A 15,744-nucleotide genomic window follows, 5' to 3' on the forward strand; every position below is an offset into this window, starting at 1 on the left:
GAAAGTTTGTGAAAGGGGGTATAGCTCAGTCGTAGAGCATTCGACTGCAGATCGAGAGGTCCCCGGTTCAATCCCGGGTGCCCCCTTCATTTTTCAGTATCTTGAAAAAACAAATAACGATTGTCGCATTTAGTTGCAAATACATGTTTGAAATGATTGAGATGCACTCCGCACGCCATACCGAAGGCTTTGGAGCAACATTTCAATGGGGGGATCGCAGGCCAGGGTCTTGCAGGTCATCGTCCTCCCGCTAAGGCGTCGAACTGTAAGAAATCCACTTGCTTGGGGAAGAATCTTGTACGCTGAATTTGATAGAATATGGTGCTAGGCAAAAGTTTTCATATACTGCTGCACGGAGAAACAAAAATTGGAGGAGCTGGGATTTGAACCCAGGACTTTCTGCATGCGAAGCAGACACTCTACCACTGAGTTACACCCCCGCCAGAGCAAGTACATCTGGGAAGAGTCTCTCGTGGATCCTACTGTCATTATTTCTTAGGTTTGAACGGTACAGTAAGTGTTCGAGGAACCTATTCATGATAAGAGCTTAGCAGCGTCGACTCCGTGGCGCAACGGTAGCGCGTCTGACTCCAGATCAGAAGGTTGCGTGTTCAAATCACGTCGGGGTCACAGTGAAATTTTCGTTTACGGAAGCCATGGACGAGTATGTCAATTTAATCAGATACCAAACGATTACAGAGAACGGACGAACAGAACCTGCTTGAAAAAAGCTACTAGTGAATTTTCGCATTCTGACATTAAGGTGAAGGCGCCGACTCGCACTTTCTCCAGGCGCGAAGTGTCTAATATTTTTGTTATTTATATCGTTTAACGCTAATATATAACTGAGAGATAATGATTACGCAATATTTTGCTCGATTAGACGTCTTTAGCCAGACAGAGTATAACAATTTTCCTTAAGTTATGGGGATAGAAAGTTTGTGAAAGGGGGTATAGCTCAGTCGTAGAGCATTCGACTGCAGATCGAGAGGTCCCCGGTTCAATCCCGGGTGCCCCCTTCATTTTTCAGTATCTTGAAAAAACAAATAACGATTGTCGCATTTAGTTGCAAATACATGTTTGAAATGATTGAGATGCACTCCGCACGCCATACCGAAGGCTTTGGAGCAACATTTCAATGGGGGGATCGCAGGCCAGGGTCTTGCAGGTCATCGTCCTCCCGCTAAGGCGTCGAACTGTAAGAAATCCACTTGCTTGGGGAAGAATCTTGTACGCTGAATTTGATAGAATATGGTGCTAGGCAAAAGTTTTCATATACTGCTGCACGGAGAAACAAAAATTGGAGGAGCTGGGATTTGAACCCAGGACTTTCTGCATGCGAAGCAGACACTCTACCACTGAGTTACACCCCCGCCAGAGCAAGTACATCTGGGAAGAGTCTCTCGTGGATCCTACTGTCATTATTTCTTAGGCTTGAACGGTACAGTAAGTGTTCGAGGAACCTATTCATGATAAGAGCTTAGCAGCGTCGACTCCGTGGCGCAACGGTAGCGCGTCTGACTCCAGATCAGAAGGTTGCGTGTTCAAATCACGTCGGGGTCACAGTGAAATTTTCGTTTACGGAAGCCATGGACGAGTATGTCAATTTAATCAGATACCAAACGATTACAGAGAACGGACGAACAGAACCTGCTTGAAAAAAGCTACTAGTGAATTTTCGCATTCTGACATTAAGGTGAAGGCGCCGACTCGCACTTTCTCGAGGCGCGAAGTGTCTAATATTTTTGTTATTTATATCGTTTAACGCTAATATATAACTGAGAGATAATGATTACGCAATATTTTGCTCGATTAGACGTCTTTAGCCAGACAGAGTATAACAATTTTCCTTAAGTTATGGGGATAGAAAGTTTGTGAAAGGGGGTATAGCTCAGTCGTAGAGCATTCGACTGCAGATCGAGAGGTCCCCGCTTCAATCCCGGGTGCCCCCTTCATTTTTCAGTATCTTGAAAAAACAAATAACGATTGTCGCATTTAGTTGCAAATACATGTTTGAAATGATTGAGATGCACTCCGCACGCCATACCGAAGGCTTTGGAGCAACATTTCAATGGGGGGATCGCAGGCCAGGGTCTTGCAGGTCATCGTCCTCCCGCTAAGGCGTCGAACTGTAAGAAATCCACTTGCTTGGGGAAGAATCTTGTACGCTGAATTTGATAGAATATGGTGCTAGGCAAAAGTTTTCATATACTGCTGCACGGAGAAACAAAAATTGGAGGAGCTGGGATTTGAACCCAGGACTTTCTGCATGCGAAGCAGACACTCTACCACTGAGTTACACCCCCGCCAGAGCAAGTACATCTGGGAAGAGTCTCTCGTGGATCCTACTGTCATTATTTCTTAGGTTTGAACGGTACAGTAAGTGTTCGAGGAACCTATTCATGATAAGAGCTTAGCAGCGTCGACTCCGTGGCGCAACGGTAGCGCGTCTGACTCCAGATCAGAAGGTTGCGTGTTCAAATCACGTCGGGGTCACAGTGAAATTTTCGTTTACGGAAGCCATGGACGAGTATGTCAATTTAATCAGATACCAAACGATTACAGAGAACGGACGAACAGAACCTGCTTGAAAAAAGCTACTAGTGAATTTTCGCATTCTGACATTAAGGTGAAGGCGCCGACTCGCACTTTCTCCAGGCGCGAAGTGTCTAATATTTTTGTTATTTATATCGTTTAACGCTAATATATAACTGAGAGATAATGATTACGCAATATTTTGCTCGATTAGACGTCTTTAGCCAGACAGAGTATAACAATTTTCCTTAAGTTATGGGGATAGAAAGTTTGTGAAAGGGGGTATAGCTCAGTCGTAGAGCATTCGACTGCAGATCGAGAGGTCCCCGGTTCAATCCCGGGTGCCCCCTTCATTTTTCAGTATCTTGAAAAAACAAATAACGATTGTCGCATTTAGTTGCAAATACATGTTTGAAATGATTGAGATGCACTCCGCACGCCATACCGAAGGCTTTGGAGCAACATTTCAATGGGGGGATCGCAGGCCAGGGTCTTGCAGGTCATCGTCCTCCCGCTAAGGCGTCGAACTGTAAGAAATCCACTTGCTTGGGGAAGAATCTTGTACGCTGAATTTGATAGAATATGGTGCTAGGCAAAAGTTTTCATATACTGCTGCACGGAGAAACAAAAATTGGAGGAGCTGGGATTTGAACCCAGGACTTTCTGCATGCGAAGCAGACACTCTACCACTGAGTTACACCCCCGCCAGAGCAAGTACATCTGGGAAGAGTCTCTCGTGGATCCTACTGTCATTATTTCTTAGGTTTGAACGGTACAGTAAGTGTTCGAGGAACCTATTCATGATAAGAGCTTAGCAGCGTCGACTCCGTGGCGCAACGGTAGCGCGTCTGACTCCAGATCAGAAGGTTGCGTGTTCAAATCACGTCGGGGTCACAGTGAAATTTTCGTTTACGGAAGCCATGGACGAGTATGTCAATTTAATCAGATACCAAACGATTACAGAGAACGGACGAACAGAACCTGCTTGAAAAAAGCTACTAGTGAATTTTCGCATTCTGACATTAAGGTGAAGGCGCCGACTCGCACTTTCTCCAGGCGCGAAGTGTCTAATATTTTTGTTATTTATATCGTTTAACGCTAATATATAACTGAGAGATAATGATTACGCAATATTTTGCTCGATTAGACGTCTTTAGCCAGACAGAGTATAACAATTTTCCTTAAGTTATGGGGATAGAAAGTTTGTGAAAGGGGGTATAGCTCAGTCGTAGAGCATTCGACTGCAGATCGAGAGGTCCCCGGTTCAATCCCGGGTGCCCCCTTCATTTTTCAGTATCTTGAAAAAACAAATAACGATTGTCGCATTTAGTTGCAAATACATGTTTGAAATGATTGAGATGCACTCCGCACGCCATACCGAAGGCTTTGGAGCAACATTTCAATGGGGGGATCGCAGGCCAGGGTCTTGCAGGTCATCGTCCTCCCGCTAAGGCGTCGAACTGTAAGAAATCCACTTGCTTGGGGAAGAATCTTGTACGCTGAATTTGATAGAATATGGTGCTAGGCAAAAGTTTTCATATACTGCTGCACGGAGAAACAAAAATTGGAGGAGCTGGGATTTGAACCCAGGACTTTCTGCATGCGAAGCAGACACTCTACCACTGAGTTACACCCCCGCCAGAGCAAGTACATCTGGGAAGAGTCTCTCGTGGATCCTACTGTCATTATTTCTTAGGTTTGAACGGTACAGTAAGTGTTCGAGGAACCTATTCATGATAAGAGCTTAGCAGCGTCGACTCCGTGGCGCAACGGTAGCGCGTCTGACTCCAGATCAGAAGGTTGCGTGTTCAAATCACGTCGGGGTCACAGTGAAATTTTCGTTTACGGAAGCCATGGACGAGTATGTCAATTTAATCAGATACCAAACGATTACAGAGAACGGACGAACAGAACCTGCTTGAAAAAAGCTACTAGTGAATTTTCGCATTCTGACATTAAGGTGAAGGCGCCGACTCGCACTTTCTCCAGGCGCGAAGTGTCTAATATTTTTGTTATTTATATCGTTTAACGCTAATATATAACTGAGAGATAATGATTACGCAATATTTTGCTCGATTAGACGTCTTTAGCCAGACAGAGTATAACAATTTTCCTTAAGTTATGGGGATAGAAAGTTTGTGAAAGGGGGTATAGCTCAGTCGTAGAGCATTCGACTGCAGATCGAGAGGTCCCCGGTTCAATCCCGGGTGCCCCCTTCATTTTTCAGTATCTTGAAAAAACAAATAACGATTGTCGCATTTAGTTGCAAATACATGTTTGAAATGATTGAGATGCACTCCGCACGCCATACCGAAGGCTTTGGAGCAACATTTCAATGGGGGGATCGCAGGCCAGGGTCTTGCAGGTCATCGTCCTCCCGCTAAGGCGTCGAACTGTAAGAAATCCACTTGCTTGGGGAAGAATCTTGTACGCTGAATTTGATAGAATATGGTGCTAGGCAAAAGTTTTCATATACTGCTGCACGGAGAAACAAAAATTGGAGGAGCTGGGATTTGAACCCAGGACTTTCTGCATGCGAAGCAGACACTCTACCACTGAGTTACACCCCCGCCAGAGCAAGTACATCTGGGAAGAGTCTCTCGTGGATCCTACTGTCATTATTTCTTAGGCTTGAACGGTACAGTAAGTGTTCGAGGAACCTATTCATGATAAGAGCTTAGCAGCGTCGACTCCGTGGCGCAACGGTAGCGCGTCTGACTCCAGATCAGAAGGTTGCGTGTTCAAATCACGTCGGGGTCACAGTGAAATTTTCGTTTACGGAAGCCATGGACGAGTATGTCAATTTAATCAGATACCAAACGATTACAGAGAACGGACGAACAGAACCTGCTTGAAAAAAGCTACTAGTGAATTTTCGCATTCTGACATTAAGGTGAAGGCGCCGACTCGCACTTTCTCCAGGCGCGAAGTGTCTAATATTTTTGTTATTTATATCGTTTAACGCTAATATATAACTGAGAGATAATGATTACGCAATATTTTGCTCGATTAGACGTCTTTAGCCAGACAGAGTATAACAATTTTCCTTAAGTTATGGGGATAGAAAGTTTGTGAAAGGGGGTATAGCTCAGTCGTAGAGCATTCGACTGCAGATCGAGAGGTCCCCGGTTCAATCCCGGGTGCCCCCTTCATTTTTCAGTATCTTGAAAAAACAAATAACGATTGTCGCATTTAGTTGCAAATACATGTTTGAAATGATTGAGATGCACTCCGCACGCCATACCGAAGGCTTTGGAGCAACATTTCAATGGGGGGATCGCAGGCCAGGGTCTTGCAGGTCATCGTCCTCCCGCTAAGGCGTCGAACTGTAAGAAATCCACTTGCTTGGGGAAGAATCTTGTACGCTGAATTTGATAGAATATGGTGCTAGGCAAAAGTTTTCATATACTGCTGCACGGAGAAACAAAAATTGGAGGAGCTGGGATTTGAACCCAGGACTTTCTGCATGCGAAGCAGACACTCTACCACTGAGTTACACCCCCGCCAGAGCAAGTACATCTGGGAAGAGTCTCTCGTGGATCCTACTGTCATTATTTCTTAGGTTTGAACGGTACAGTAAGTGTTCGAGGAACCTATTCATGATAAGAGCTTAGCAGCGTCGACTCCGTGGCGCAACGGTGGCGCGTCTGACTCCAGATCAGGAGGTTGCGTGTTCAAATCACGTCGGGGTCACAGTGAAATTTTCGTTTACGGAAGCCATGGACGAGTATGTCAATTTAATCAGATACCAAACGATTACAGAGAACGGATGAACAGAACCTGCTTGAAAAAAGCTACTAGTGAATTTTCGCATTCTGACATTAAGGTGAAGGCGCCGACTCGCACTTTCTCCAGGCGCGAAGTGTCTAATATTTTTGTTATTTATATCGTTTAACGCTAATATATAACTGAGAGATAATGATTACGCAATATTTTGCTCGATTAGACGTCTTTAGCCAGACAGAGTATAACAATTTTCCTTAAGTTATGGGGATAGAAAGTTTGTGAAAGGGGGTATAGCTCAGTCGTAGAGCATTCGACTGCAGATCGAGAGGTCCCCGGTTCAATCCCGGGTGCCCCCTTCATTTTTCAGTATCTTGAAAAAACAAATAACGATTGTCGCATTTAGTTGCAAATACATGTTTGAAATGATTGAGATGCACTCCGCACGCCATACCGAAGGCTTTGGAGCAACATTTCAATGGGGGGATCGCAGGCCAGGGTCTTGCAGGTCATCGTCCTCCCGCTAAGGCGTCGAACTGTAAGAAATCCACTTGCTTGGGGAAGAATCTTGTACGCTGAATTTGATAGAATATGGTGCTAGGCAAAAGTTTTCATATACTGCTGCACGGAGAAACAAAAATTGGAGGAGCTGGGATTTGAACCCAGGACTTTCTGCATGCGAAGCAGACACTCTACCACTGAGTTACACCCCCGCCAGAGCAAGTACATCTGGGAAGAGTCTCTCGTGGATCCTACTGTCATTATTTCTTAGGCTTGAACGGTACAGTAAGTGTTCGAGGAACCTATTCATGATAAGAGCTTAGCAGCGTCGACTCCGTGGCGCAACGGTAGCGCGTCTGACTCCAGATCAGAAGGTTGCGTGTTCAAATCACGTCGGGGTCACAGTGAAATTTTCGTTTACGGAAGCCATGGACGAGTATGTCAATTTAATCAGATACCAAACGATTACAGAGAACGGACGAACAGAACCTGCTTGAAAAAAGCTACTAGTGAATTTTCGCATTCTGACATTAAGGTGAAGGCGCCGACTCGCACTTTCTCCAGGCGCGAAGTGTCTAATATTTTTGTTATTTATATCGTTTAACGCTAATATATAACTGAGAGATAATGATTACGCAATATTTTGCTCGATTAGACGTCTTTAGCCAGACAGAGTATAACAATTTTCCTTAAGTTATGGGGATAGAAAGTTTGTGAAAGGGGGTATAGCTCAGTCGTAGAGCATTCGACTGCAGATCGAGAGGTCCCCGGTTCAATCCCGGGTGCCCCCTTCATTTTTCAGTATCTTGAAAAAACAAATAACGATTGTCGCATTTAGTTGCAAATACATGTTTGAAATGATTGAGATGCACTCCGCACGCCATACCGAAGGCTTTGGAGCAACATTTCAATGGGGGGATCGCAGGCCAGGGTCTTGCAGGTCATCGTCCTCCCGCTAAGGCGTCGAACTGTAAGAAATCCACTTGCTTGGGGAAGAATCTTGTACGCTGAATTTGATAGAATATGGTGCTAGGCAAAAGTTTTCATATACTGCTGCACGGAGAAACAAAAATTGGAGGAGCTGGGATTTGAACCCAGGACTTTCTGCATGCGAAGCAGACACTCTACCACTGAGTTACACCCCCACCAGAGCAAGTACATCTGGGAAGAGTCTCTCGTGGATCCTACTGTCATTATTTCTTAGGTTTGAACGGTACAGTAAGTGTTCGAGGAACCTATTCATGATAAGAGCTTAGCAGCGTCGACTCCGTGGCGCAACGGTAGCGCGTCTGACTCCAGATCAGAAGGTTGCGTGTTCAAATCACGTCGGGGTCACAGTGAAATTTTCGTTTACGGAAGCCATGGACGAGTATGTCAATTTAATCAGATACCAAACGATTACAGAGAACGGACGAACAGAACCTGCTTGAAAAAAGCTACTAGTGAATTTTCGCATTCTGACATTAAGGTGAAGGCGCCGACTCGCACTTTCTCCAGGCGCGAAGTGTCTAATATTTTTGTTATTTATATCGTTTAACGCTAATATATAACTGAGAGATAATGATTACGCAATATTTTGCTCGATTGGACGTCTTTAGCCAGACAGAGTATAACAATTTTCCTTAAGTTATGGGGATAGAAAGTTTGTGAAAGGGGGTATAGCTCAGTCGTAGAGCATTCGACTGCAGATCGAGAGGTCCCCGGTTCAATCCCGGGTGCCCCCTTCATTTTTCAGTATCTTGAAAAAACAAATAACGATTGTCGCATTTAGTTGCAAATACATGTTTGAAATGATTGAGATGCACTCCGCACGCCATACCGAAGGCTTTGGAGCAACATTTCAATGGGGGGATCGCAGGCCAGGGTCTTGCAGGTCATCGTCCTCCCGCTAAGGCGTCGAACTGTAAGAAATCCACTTGCTTGGGGAAGAATCTTGTACGCTGAATTTGATAGAATATGGTGCTAGGCAAAAGTTTTCATATACTGCTGCACGGAGAAACAAAAATTGGAGGAGCTGGGATTTGAACCCAGGACTTTCTGCATGCGAAGCAGACACTCTACCACTGAGTTACACCCCCGCCAGAGCAAGTACATCTGGGAAGAGTCTCTCGTGGATCCTACTGTCATTATTTCTTAGGTTTGAACGGTACAGTAAGTGTTCGAGGAACCTATTCATGATAAGAGCTTAGCAGCGTCGACTCCGTGGCGCAACGGTAGCGCGTCTGACTCCAGATCAGAAGGTTGCGTGTTCAAATCACGTCGGGGTCACAGTGAAATTTTCGTTTACGGAAGCCATGGACGAGTATGTCAATTTAATCAGATACCAAACGATTACAGAGAACGGACGAACAGAACCTGCTAGAAAAAAGCTACTAGTGAATTTTCGCATTCTGACATTAAGGTGAAGGCGCCGACTCGCACTTTCTCCAGGCGCGAAGTGTCTAATATTTTTGTTATTTATATCGTTTAACGCTAATATATAACTGAGAGATAATGATTACGCAATATTTTGCTCGATTAGACGTCTTTAGCCAGACAGAGTATAACAATTTTCCTTAAGTTATGGGGATAGAAAGTTTGTGAAAGGGGGTATAGCTCAGTCGTAGAGCATTCGACTGCAGATCGAGAGGTCCCCGGTTCAATCCCGGGTGCCCCCTTCATTTTTCAGTATCTTGAAAAAACAAATAACGATTGTCGCATTTAGTTGCAAATACATGTTTGAAATGATTGAGATGCACTCCGCACGCCATACCGAAGGCTTTGGAGCAACATTTCAATGGGGGGATCGCAGGCCAGGGTCTTGCAGGTCATCGTCCTCCCGCTAAGGCGTCGAACTGTAAGAAATCCACTTGCTTGGGGAAGAATCTTGTACGCTGAATTTGATAGAATATGGTGCTAGGCAAAAGTTTTCATATACTGCTGCACGGAGAAACAAAAATTGGAGGAGCTGGGATTTGAACCCAGGACTTTCTGCATGCGAAGCAGACACTCTACCACTGAGTTACACCCCCGCCAGAGCAAGTACATCTGGGAAGAGTCTCTCGTGGATCCTACTGTCATTATTTCTTAGGTTTGAACGGTACAGTAAGTGTTCGAGGAACCTATTCATGATAAGAGCTTAACAGCGTCGACTCCGTGGCGCAACGGTAGCGCGTCTGACTCCAGATCAGAAGGTTGCGTGTTCAAATCACGTCGGGGTCACAGTGAAATTTTCGTTTACGGAAGCCATGGACGAGTATGTCAATTTAATCAGATACCAAACGATTACAGAGAACGGACGAACAGAACCTGCTTGAAAAAAGCTACTAGTGAATTTTCGCATTCTGACATTAAGGTGAAGGCGCCGACTCGCACTTTCTCCAGGCGCGAAGTGTCTAATATTTTTGTTATTTATATCGTTTAACGCTAATATATAACTGAGAGATAATGATTACGCAATATTTTGCTCGATTAGACGTCTTTAGCCAGACAGAGTATAACAATTTTCCTTAAGTTATGGGGATAGAAAGTTTGTGAAAGGGGGTATAGCTCAGTCGTAGAGCATTCGACTGCAGATCGAGAGGTCCCCGGTTCAATCCCGGGTGCCCCCTTCATTTTTCAGTATCTTGAAAAAACAAATAACGATTGTCGCATTTAGTTGCAAATACATGTTTGAAATGATTGAGATGCACTCCGCACGCCATACCGAAGGCTTTGGAGCAACATTTCAATGGGGGGATCGCAGGCCAGGGTCTTGCAGGTCATCGTCCTCCCGCTAAGGCGTCGAACTGTAAGAAATCCACTTGCTTGGGGAAGAATCTTGTACGCTGAATTTGATAGAATATGGTGCTAGGCAAAAGTTTTCATATACTGCTGCACGGAGAAACAAAAATTGGAGGAGCTGGGATTTGAACCCAGGACTTTCTGCATGCGAAGCAGACACTCTACCACTGAGTTACACCCCCGCCAGAGCAAGTACATCTGGGAAGAGTCTCTCGTGGATCCTACTGTCATTATTTCTTAGGTTTGAACGGTACAGTAAGTGTTCGAGGAACCTATTCATGATAAGAGCTTAGCAGCGTCGACTCCGTGGCGCAACGGTAGCGCGTCTGACTCCAGATCAGAAGGTTGCGTGTTCAAATCACGTCGGGGTCACAGTGAAATTTTCGTTTACGGAAGCCATGGACGAGTATGTCAATTTAATCAGATACCAAACGATTACAGAGAACGGACGAACAGAACCTGCTTGAAAAAAGCTACTAGTGAATTTTCGCATTCTGACATTAAGGTGAAGGCGCCGACTCGCACTTTCTCCAGGCGCGAAGTGTCTAATATTTTTGTTATTTATATCGTTTAACGCTAATATATAACTGAGAGATAATGATTACGCAATATTTTGCTCGATTAGACGTCTTTAGCCAGACAGAGTATAACAATTTTCCTTAAGTTATGGGGATAGAAAGTTTGTGAAAGGGGGTATAGCTCAGTCGTAGAGCATTCGACTGCAGATCGAGAGGTCCCTGGTTCAATCCCGGGTGCCCCCTTCATTTTTCAGTATCTTGAAAAAACAAATAACGATTGTCGCATTTAGTTGCAAATACATGTTTGAAATGATTGAGATGCACTCCGCACGCCATACCGAAGGCTTTGGAGCAACATTTCAATGGGGGGATCGCAGGCCAGGGTCTTGCAGGTCATCGTCCTCCCGCTAAGGCGTCGAACTGTAAGAAATCCACTTGCTTGGGGAAGAATCTTGTACGCTGAATTTGATAGAATATGGTGCTAGGCAAAAGTTTTCATATACTGCTGCACGGAGAAACAAAAATTGGAGGAGCTGGGATTTGAACCCAGGACTTTCTGCATGCGAAGCAGACACTCTACCACTGAGTTACACCCCCGCCAGAGCAAGTACATCTGGGAAGAGTCTCTCGTGGATCCTACTGTCATTATTTCTTAGGTTTGAACGGTACAGTAAGTGTTCGAGGAACCTATTCATGATAAGAGCTTAGCAGCGTCGACTCCGTGGCGCAACGGTAGCGCGTCTGACTCCAGATCAGAAGGTTGCGTGTTCAAATCACGTCGGGGTCACAGTGAAATTTTCGTTTACGGAAGCCATGGACGAGTATGTCAATTTAATCAGATACCAAACGATTACAGAGAATGGACGAACAGAACCTGCTTGAAAAAAGCTACTAGTGAATTTTCGCATTCTGACATTAAGGTGAAGGCGCCGACTCGCACTTTCTCCAGGCGCGAAGTGTCTAATATTTTTGTTATTTATATCGTTTAACGCTAATATATAACTGAGAGATAATGATTACGCAATATTTTGCTCGATTAGACGTCTTTAGCCAGACAGAGTATAACAATTTTCCTTAAGTTATGGGGATAGAAAGTTTGTGAAAGGGGGTATAGCTCAGTCGTAGAGCATTCGACTGCAGATCGAGAGGTCCCCGGTTCAATCCCGGGTGCCCCCTTCATTTTTCAGTATCTTGAAAAAACAAATAACGATTGTCGCATTTAGTTGCAAATACATGTTTGAAATGATTGAGATGCACTCCGCACGCCATACCGAAGGCTTTGGAGCAACATTTCAATGGGGGGATCGCAGGCCAGGGTCTTGCAGGTCATCGTCCTCCCGCTAAGGCGTCGAACTGTAAGAAATCCACTTGCTTGGGGAAGAATCTTGTACGCTGAATTTGATAGAATATGGTGCTAGGCAAAAGTTTTCATATACTGCTGCACGGAGAAACAAAAATTGGAGGAGCTGGGATTTGAACCCAGGACTTTCTGCATGCGAAGCAGACACTCTACCACTGAGTTACACCCCCGCCAGAGCAAGTACATCTGGGAAGAGTCTCTCGTGGATCCTACTGTCATTATTTCTTAGGCTTGAACGGTACAGTAAGTGTTCGAGGAACCTATTCATGATAAGAGCTTAGCAGCGTCGACTCCGTGGCGCAACGGTAGCGCGTCTGACTCCAGATCAGAAGGTTGCGTGTTCAAATCACGTCGGGGTCACAGTGAAATTTTCGTTTACGGAAGCCATGGACGAGTATGTCAATTTAATCAGATACCAAACGATTACAGAGAACGGACGAACAGAACCTGCTTGAAAAAAGCTACTAGTGAATTTTCGCATTCTGACATTAAGGTGAAGGCGCCGACTCGCACTTTCTCCAGGCGCGAAGTGTCTAATATTTTTGTTATTTATATCGTTTAACGCTAATATATAACTGAGAGATAATGATTACGCAATATTTTGCTCGATTAGACGTCTTTAGCCAGACAGAGTATAACAATTTTCCTTAAGTTATGGGGATAGAAAGTTTGTGAAAGGGGGGATAGCTCAGTCGTAGAGCATTCGACTGCAGATCGAGAGGTCCCCGGTTCAATCCCGGGTGCCCCCTTCATTTTTCAGTATCTTGAAAAAACAAATAACGATTGTCGCATTTAGTTGCAAATACATGTTTGAAATGATTGAGATGCACTCCGCACGCCATACCGAAGGCTTTGGAGCAACATTTCAATGGGGGGATCGCAGGCCAGGGTCTTGCAGGTCATCGTCCTCCCGCTAAGGCGTCGAACTGTAAGAAATCCACTTGCTTGGGGAAGAATCTTGTACGCTGAATTTGATAGAATATGGTGCTAGGCAAAAGTTTTCATATACTGCTGCACGGAGAAACAAAAATTGGAGGAGCTGGGATTTGAACCCAGGACTTTCTGCATGCGAAGCAGACACTCTACCACTGAGTTACACCCCCGCCAGAGCAAGTACATCTGGGAAGAGTCTCTCGTGGATCCTACTGTCATTATTTCTTAGGTTTGAACGGTACAGTAAGTGTTCGAGGAACCTATTCATGATAAGAGCTTAGCAGCGTCGACTCCGTGGCGCAACGGTAGCGCGTCTGACTCCAGATCAGAAGGTTGCGTGTTCAAATCACGTCGGGGTCACAGTGAAATTTTCGTTTACGGAAGCCATGGACGAGTATGTCAATTTAATCAGATACCAAACGATTACAGAGAACGGACGAACAGAACCTGCTTGAAAAAAGCTACTAGTGAATTTTCGCATTCTGACATTAAGGTGAAGGCGCCGACTCGCACTTTCTCCAGGCGCGAAGTGTCTAATATTTTTGTTATTTATATCGTTTAACGCTAATATATAACTGAGAGATAATGATTACGCAATATTTTGCTCGATTAGACGTCTTTAGCCAGACAGAGTATAACAATTTTCCTTAAGTTATGGGGATAGAAAGTTTGTGAAAGGGGGTATAGCTCAGTCGTAGAGCATTCGACTGCAGATCGAGAGGTCCCCGGTTCAATCCCGGGTGCCCCCTTCATTTTTCAGTATCTTGAAAAAACAAATAACGATTGTCGCATTTAGTTGCAAATACATGTTTGAAATGATTGAGATGCACTCCGCACGCCATACCGAAGGCTTTGGAGCAACATTTCAATGGGGGGATCGCAGGCCAGGGTCTTGCAGGTCATCGTCCTCCCGCTAAGGCGTCGAACTGTAAGAAATCCACTTGCTTGGGGAAGAATCTTGTACGCTGAATTTGATAGAATATGGTGCTAGGCAAAAGTTTTCATATACTGCTGCACGGAGAAACAAAAATTGGAGGAGCTGGGATTTGAACCCAGGACTTTCTGCATGCGAAGCAGACACTCTACCACTGAGTTACACCCCCACCAGAGCAAGTACATCTGGGAAGAGTCTCTCGTGGATCCTACTGTCATTATTTCTTAGGTTTGAACGGTACAGTAAGTGTTCGAGGAACCTATTCATGATAAGAGCTTAGCAGCGTCGACTCCGTGGCGCAACGGTAGCGCGTCTGACTCCAGATCAGAAGGTTGCGTGTTCAAATCACGTCGGGGTCACAGTGAAATTTTCGTTTACGGAAGCCATGGACGAGTATGTCAATTTAATCAGATACCAAACGATTACAGAGAACGGACGAACAGAACCTGCTTGAAAAAAGCTACTAGTGAATTTTCGCATTCTGACATTAAGGTGAAGGCGCCGACTCGCACTTTCTCCAGGCGCGAAGTGTCTAATATTTTTGTTATTTATATCGTTTAACGCTAATATATAACTGAGAGATAATGATTACGCAATATTTTGCTCGATTAGACGTCTTTAGCCAGACAGAGTATAACAATTTTCCTTAAGTTATGGGGATAGAAAGTTTGTGAAAGGGGGTATAGCTCAGTCGTAGAGCATTCGACTGCAGATCGAGAGGTCCCCGGTTCAATCCCGGGTGCCCCCTTCATTTTTCAGTATCTTGAAAAAACAAATAACGATTGTCGCATTTAGTTGCAAATACATGTTTGAAATGATTGAGATGCACTCCGCACGCCATACCGAAGGCTTTGGAGCAACATTTCAATGGGGGGATCGCAGGCCAGGGTCTTGCAGGTCATCGTCCTCCCGCTAAGGCGTCGAACTGTAAGAAATCCACTTGCTTGGGGAAGAATCTTGTACGCTGAATTTGATAGAATATGGTGCTAGGCAAAAGTTTTCATATACTGCTGCACGGAGAAACAAAAATTGGAGGAGCTGGGATTTGAACCCAGGACTTTCTGCATGCGAAGCAGACACTCTACCACTGAGTTACACCCCCACCAGAGCAAGTACATCTGGGAAGAGTCTCTCGTGGATCCTACTGTCATTATTTCTTAGGTTTGAACGGTACAGTAAGTGTTCGAGGAACCTATTCATGATAAGAGCTTAGCAGCGTCGACTCCGTGGCGCAACGGTAGCGCGTCTGACTCCAGATCAGAAGGTTGCGTGTTCAAATCACGTCGGGGTCACAGTGAAATTTTCGTTTACGGAAGCCATGGACGAGTATGTCAATTTAATCAGATACCAAACGATTACAGAGAACGGACGAACAGAACCTGCTTGAAAAAAGCTACTAGTGAATTTTCGCATTCTGACATTAAGGTGAATGCGCCGACTCGCACTTTCTCCAGGCGCGAAGTGTCTAATATTTTTGT

The 15,744-nt window shown here is 44.8% G+C and overlaps 51 non-coding genes across 51 annotated transcripts; 34 read left to right on the plus strand and 17 right to left on the minus strand.

Moving 5' to 3' along the window:
• Window positions 1-14: 14 nt before the first annotated feature.
• On the plus strand, window positions 15-86 carry Trnac-gca (transfer RNA cysteine (anticodon GCA)). Its single transcript has one exon. It is a non-coding gene; the product is annotated as a tRNA-Cys (tRNA).
• Window positions 87-368: 282 nt separating this feature from the next.
• On the minus strand, window positions 369-440 carry Trnaa-cgc (transfer RNA alanine (anticodon CGC)). The gene has a single exon. It is a non-coding gene; the product is annotated as a tRNA-Ala (tRNA).
• Window positions 441-558: 118 nt separating this feature from the next.
• On the plus strand, window positions 559-630 carry Trnaw-cca (transfer RNA tryptophan (anticodon CCA)). The gene has a single exon. It is a non-coding gene; the product is annotated as a tRNA-Trp (tRNA).
• A 317-nt stretch (window positions 631-947) lies between these two features.
• Trnac-gca (transfer RNA cysteine (anticodon GCA)) lies at window positions 948-1,019 on the plus strand. The gene has a single exon. It is a non-coding gene; the product is annotated as a tRNA-Cys (tRNA).
• A 282-nt stretch (window positions 1,020-1,301) lies between these two features.
• Window positions 1,302-1,373, minus strand: Trnaa-cgc (transfer RNA alanine (anticodon CGC)). Its single transcript has one exon. It is a non-coding gene; the product is annotated as a tRNA-Ala (tRNA).
• A 118-nt stretch (window positions 1,374-1,491) lies between these two features.
• Window positions 1,492-1,563, plus strand: Trnaw-cca (transfer RNA tryptophan (anticodon CCA)). Its single transcript has one exon. It is a non-coding gene; the product is annotated as a tRNA-Trp (tRNA).
• A 317-nt stretch (window positions 1,564-1,880) lies between these two features.
• On the plus strand, window positions 1,881-1,952 carry Trnac-gca (transfer RNA cysteine (anticodon GCA)). Its single transcript has one exon. It is a non-coding gene; the product is annotated as a tRNA-Cys (tRNA).
• Window positions 1,953-2,234: 282 nt separating this feature from the next.
• On the minus strand, window positions 2,235-2,306 carry Trnaa-cgc (transfer RNA alanine (anticodon CGC)). Its single transcript has one exon. It is a non-coding gene; the product is annotated as a tRNA-Ala (tRNA).
• A 118-nt stretch (window positions 2,307-2,424) lies between these two features.
• On the plus strand, window positions 2,425-2,496 carry Trnaw-cca (transfer RNA tryptophan (anticodon CCA)). Its single transcript has one exon. It is a non-coding gene; the product is annotated as a tRNA-Trp (tRNA).
• Window positions 2,497-2,813: 317 nt separating this feature from the next.
• On the plus strand, window positions 2,814-2,885 carry Trnac-gca (transfer RNA cysteine (anticodon GCA)). The gene has a single exon. It is a non-coding gene; the product is annotated as a tRNA-Cys (tRNA).
• A 282-nt stretch (window positions 2,886-3,167) lies between these two features.
• Window positions 3,168-3,239, minus strand: Trnaa-cgc (transfer RNA alanine (anticodon CGC)). The gene has a single exon. It is a non-coding gene; the product is annotated as a tRNA-Ala (tRNA).
• Window positions 3,240-3,357: 118 nt separating this feature from the next.
• Window positions 3,358-3,429, plus strand: Trnaw-cca (transfer RNA tryptophan (anticodon CCA)). The gene has a single exon. It is a non-coding gene; the product is annotated as a tRNA-Trp (tRNA).
• A 317-nt stretch (window positions 3,430-3,746) lies between these two features.
• Window positions 3,747-3,818, plus strand: Trnac-gca (transfer RNA cysteine (anticodon GCA)). The gene has a single exon. It is a non-coding gene; the product is annotated as a tRNA-Cys (tRNA).
• A 282-nt stretch (window positions 3,819-4,100) lies between these two features.
• On the minus strand, window positions 4,101-4,172 carry Trnaa-cgc (transfer RNA alanine (anticodon CGC)). Its single transcript has one exon. It is a non-coding gene; the product is annotated as a tRNA-Ala (tRNA).
• A 118-nt stretch (window positions 4,173-4,290) lies between these two features.
• Window positions 4,291-4,362, plus strand: Trnaw-cca (transfer RNA tryptophan (anticodon CCA)). Its single transcript has one exon. It is a non-coding gene; the product is annotated as a tRNA-Trp (tRNA).
• A 317-nt stretch (window positions 4,363-4,679) lies between these two features.
• On the plus strand, window positions 4,680-4,751 carry Trnac-gca (transfer RNA cysteine (anticodon GCA)). Its single transcript has one exon. It is a non-coding gene; the product is annotated as a tRNA-Cys (tRNA).
• Window positions 4,752-5,033: 282 nt separating this feature from the next.
• On the minus strand, window positions 5,034-5,105 carry Trnaa-cgc (transfer RNA alanine (anticodon CGC)). Its single transcript has one exon. It is a non-coding gene; the product is annotated as a tRNA-Ala (tRNA).
• A 118-nt stretch (window positions 5,106-5,223) lies between these two features.
• On the plus strand, window positions 5,224-5,295 carry Trnaw-cca (transfer RNA tryptophan (anticodon CCA)). The gene has a single exon. It is a non-coding gene; the product is annotated as a tRNA-Trp (tRNA).
• Window positions 5,296-5,612: 317 nt separating this feature from the next.
• Window positions 5,613-5,684, plus strand: Trnac-gca (transfer RNA cysteine (anticodon GCA)). Its single transcript has one exon. It is a non-coding gene; the product is annotated as a tRNA-Cys (tRNA).
• Window positions 5,685-5,966: 282 nt separating this feature from the next.
• Window positions 5,967-6,038, minus strand: Trnaa-cgc (transfer RNA alanine (anticodon CGC)). Its single transcript has one exon. It is a non-coding gene; the product is annotated as a tRNA-Ala (tRNA).
• A 118-nt stretch (window positions 6,039-6,156) lies between these two features.
• Trnaw-cca (transfer RNA tryptophan (anticodon CCA)) lies at window positions 6,157-6,228 on the plus strand. Its single transcript has one exon. It is a non-coding gene; the product is annotated as a tRNA-Trp (tRNA).
• A 317-nt stretch (window positions 6,229-6,545) lies between these two features.
• Window positions 6,546-6,617, plus strand: Trnac-gca (transfer RNA cysteine (anticodon GCA)). Its single transcript has one exon. It is a non-coding gene; the product is annotated as a tRNA-Cys (tRNA).
• Window positions 6,618-6,899: 282 nt separating this feature from the next.
• Window positions 6,900-6,971, minus strand: Trnaa-cgc (transfer RNA alanine (anticodon CGC)). Its single transcript has one exon. It is a non-coding gene; the product is annotated as a tRNA-Ala (tRNA).
• Window positions 6,972-7,089: 118 nt separating this feature from the next.
• Trnaw-cca (transfer RNA tryptophan (anticodon CCA)) lies at window positions 7,090-7,161 on the plus strand. The gene has a single exon. It is a non-coding gene; the product is annotated as a tRNA-Trp (tRNA).
• Window positions 7,162-7,478: 317 nt separating this feature from the next.
• On the plus strand, window positions 7,479-7,550 carry Trnac-gca (transfer RNA cysteine (anticodon GCA)). Its single transcript has one exon. It is a non-coding gene; the product is annotated as a tRNA-Cys (tRNA).
• Window positions 7,551-7,832: 282 nt separating this feature from the next.
• Window positions 7,833-7,904, minus strand: Trnaa-cgc (transfer RNA alanine (anticodon CGC)). Its single transcript has one exon. It is a non-coding gene; the product is annotated as a tRNA-Ala (tRNA).
• A 118-nt stretch (window positions 7,905-8,022) lies between these two features.
• Trnaw-cca (transfer RNA tryptophan (anticodon CCA)) lies at window positions 8,023-8,094 on the plus strand. Its single transcript has one exon. It is a non-coding gene; the product is annotated as a tRNA-Trp (tRNA).
• A 317-nt stretch (window positions 8,095-8,411) lies between these two features.
• On the plus strand, window positions 8,412-8,483 carry Trnac-gca (transfer RNA cysteine (anticodon GCA)). Its single transcript has one exon. It is a non-coding gene; the product is annotated as a tRNA-Cys (tRNA).
• Window positions 8,484-8,765: 282 nt separating this feature from the next.
• On the minus strand, window positions 8,766-8,837 carry Trnaa-cgc (transfer RNA alanine (anticodon CGC)). The gene has a single exon. It is a non-coding gene; the product is annotated as a tRNA-Ala (tRNA).
• Window positions 8,838-8,955: 118 nt separating this feature from the next.
• On the plus strand, window positions 8,956-9,027 carry Trnaw-cca (transfer RNA tryptophan (anticodon CCA)). The gene has a single exon. It is a non-coding gene; the product is annotated as a tRNA-Trp (tRNA).
• A 317-nt stretch (window positions 9,028-9,344) lies between these two features.
• Trnac-gca (transfer RNA cysteine (anticodon GCA)) lies at window positions 9,345-9,416 on the plus strand. The gene has a single exon. It is a non-coding gene; the product is annotated as a tRNA-Cys (tRNA).
• Window positions 9,417-9,698: 282 nt separating this feature from the next.
• Trnaa-cgc (transfer RNA alanine (anticodon CGC)) lies at window positions 9,699-9,770 on the minus strand. The gene has a single exon. It is a non-coding gene; the product is annotated as a tRNA-Ala (tRNA).
• Window positions 9,771-9,888: 118 nt separating this feature from the next.
• Window positions 9,889-9,960, plus strand: Trnaw-cca (transfer RNA tryptophan (anticodon CCA)). The gene has a single exon. It is a non-coding gene; the product is annotated as a tRNA-Trp (tRNA).
• Window positions 9,961-10,277: 317 nt separating this feature from the next.
• Trnac-gca (transfer RNA cysteine (anticodon GCA)) lies at window positions 10,278-10,349 on the plus strand. Its single transcript has one exon. It is a non-coding gene; the product is annotated as a tRNA-Cys (tRNA).
• A 282-nt stretch (window positions 10,350-10,631) lies between these two features.
• On the minus strand, window positions 10,632-10,703 carry Trnaa-cgc (transfer RNA alanine (anticodon CGC)). The gene has a single exon. It is a non-coding gene; the product is annotated as a tRNA-Ala (tRNA).
• A 118-nt stretch (window positions 10,704-10,821) lies between these two features.
• On the plus strand, window positions 10,822-10,893 carry Trnaw-cca (transfer RNA tryptophan (anticodon CCA)). The gene has a single exon. It is a non-coding gene; the product is annotated as a tRNA-Trp (tRNA).
• A 317-nt stretch (window positions 10,894-11,210) lies between these two features.
• Window positions 11,211-11,282, plus strand: Trnac-gca (transfer RNA cysteine (anticodon GCA)). The gene has a single exon. It is a non-coding gene; the product is annotated as a tRNA-Cys (tRNA).
• A 282-nt stretch (window positions 11,283-11,564) lies between these two features.
• Trnaa-cgc (transfer RNA alanine (anticodon CGC)) lies at window positions 11,565-11,636 on the minus strand. The gene has a single exon. It is a non-coding gene; the product is annotated as a tRNA-Ala (tRNA).
• Window positions 11,637-11,754: 118 nt separating this feature from the next.
• Trnaw-cca (transfer RNA tryptophan (anticodon CCA)) lies at window positions 11,755-11,826 on the plus strand. Its single transcript has one exon. It is a non-coding gene; the product is annotated as a tRNA-Trp (tRNA).
• A 317-nt stretch (window positions 11,827-12,143) lies between these two features.
• On the plus strand, window positions 12,144-12,215 carry Trnac-gca (transfer RNA cysteine (anticodon GCA)). Its single transcript has one exon. It is a non-coding gene; the product is annotated as a tRNA-Cys (tRNA).
• Window positions 12,216-12,497: 282 nt separating this feature from the next.
• Window positions 12,498-12,569, minus strand: Trnaa-cgc (transfer RNA alanine (anticodon CGC)). Its single transcript has one exon. It is a non-coding gene; the product is annotated as a tRNA-Ala (tRNA).
• Window positions 12,570-12,687: 118 nt separating this feature from the next.
• Window positions 12,688-12,759, plus strand: Trnaw-cca (transfer RNA tryptophan (anticodon CCA)). Its single transcript has one exon. It is a non-coding gene; the product is annotated as a tRNA-Trp (tRNA).
• Window positions 12,760-13,076: 317 nt separating this feature from the next.
• Trnac-gca (transfer RNA cysteine (anticodon GCA)) lies at window positions 13,077-13,148 on the plus strand. The gene has a single exon. It is a non-coding gene; the product is annotated as a tRNA-Cys (tRNA).
• A 282-nt stretch (window positions 13,149-13,430) lies between these two features.
• Trnaa-cgc (transfer RNA alanine (anticodon CGC)) lies at window positions 13,431-13,502 on the minus strand. Its single transcript has one exon. It is a non-coding gene; the product is annotated as a tRNA-Ala (tRNA).
• Window positions 13,503-13,620: 118 nt separating this feature from the next.
• On the plus strand, window positions 13,621-13,692 carry Trnaw-cca (transfer RNA tryptophan (anticodon CCA)). Its single transcript has one exon. It is a non-coding gene; the product is annotated as a tRNA-Trp (tRNA).
• A 317-nt stretch (window positions 13,693-14,009) lies between these two features.
• Trnac-gca (transfer RNA cysteine (anticodon GCA)) lies at window positions 14,010-14,081 on the plus strand. Its single transcript has one exon. It is a non-coding gene; the product is annotated as a tRNA-Cys (tRNA).
• A 282-nt stretch (window positions 14,082-14,363) lies between these two features.
• Trnaa-cgc (transfer RNA alanine (anticodon CGC)) lies at window positions 14,364-14,435 on the minus strand. The gene has a single exon. It is a non-coding gene; the product is annotated as a tRNA-Ala (tRNA).
• A 118-nt stretch (window positions 14,436-14,553) lies between these two features.
• Trnaw-cca (transfer RNA tryptophan (anticodon CCA)) lies at window positions 14,554-14,625 on the plus strand. The gene has a single exon. It is a non-coding gene; the product is annotated as a tRNA-Trp (tRNA).
• A 317-nt stretch (window positions 14,626-14,942) lies between these two features.
• Trnac-gca (transfer RNA cysteine (anticodon GCA)) lies at window positions 14,943-15,014 on the plus strand. The gene has a single exon. It is a non-coding gene; the product is annotated as a tRNA-Cys (tRNA).
• A 282-nt stretch (window positions 15,015-15,296) lies between these two features.
• Window positions 15,297-15,368, minus strand: Trnaa-cgc (transfer RNA alanine (anticodon CGC)). Its single transcript has one exon. It is a non-coding gene; the product is annotated as a tRNA-Ala (tRNA).
• Window positions 15,369-15,486: 118 nt separating this feature from the next.
• Trnaw-cca (transfer RNA tryptophan (anticodon CCA)) lies at window positions 15,487-15,558 on the plus strand. Its single transcript has one exon. It is a non-coding gene; the product is annotated as a tRNA-Trp (tRNA).
• Window positions 15,559-15,744: the final 186 nt, after the last annotated feature.

Source organism: Schistocerca gregaria, chromosome 3 (genome assembly GCF_023897955.1).
Source record: "Schistocerca gregaria isolate iqSchGreg1 chromosome 3, iqSchGreg1.2, whole genome shotgun sequence".
NCBI lineage: Eukaryota > Metazoa > Arthropoda > Insecta > Orthoptera > Acrididae > Schistocerca > Schistocerca gregaria.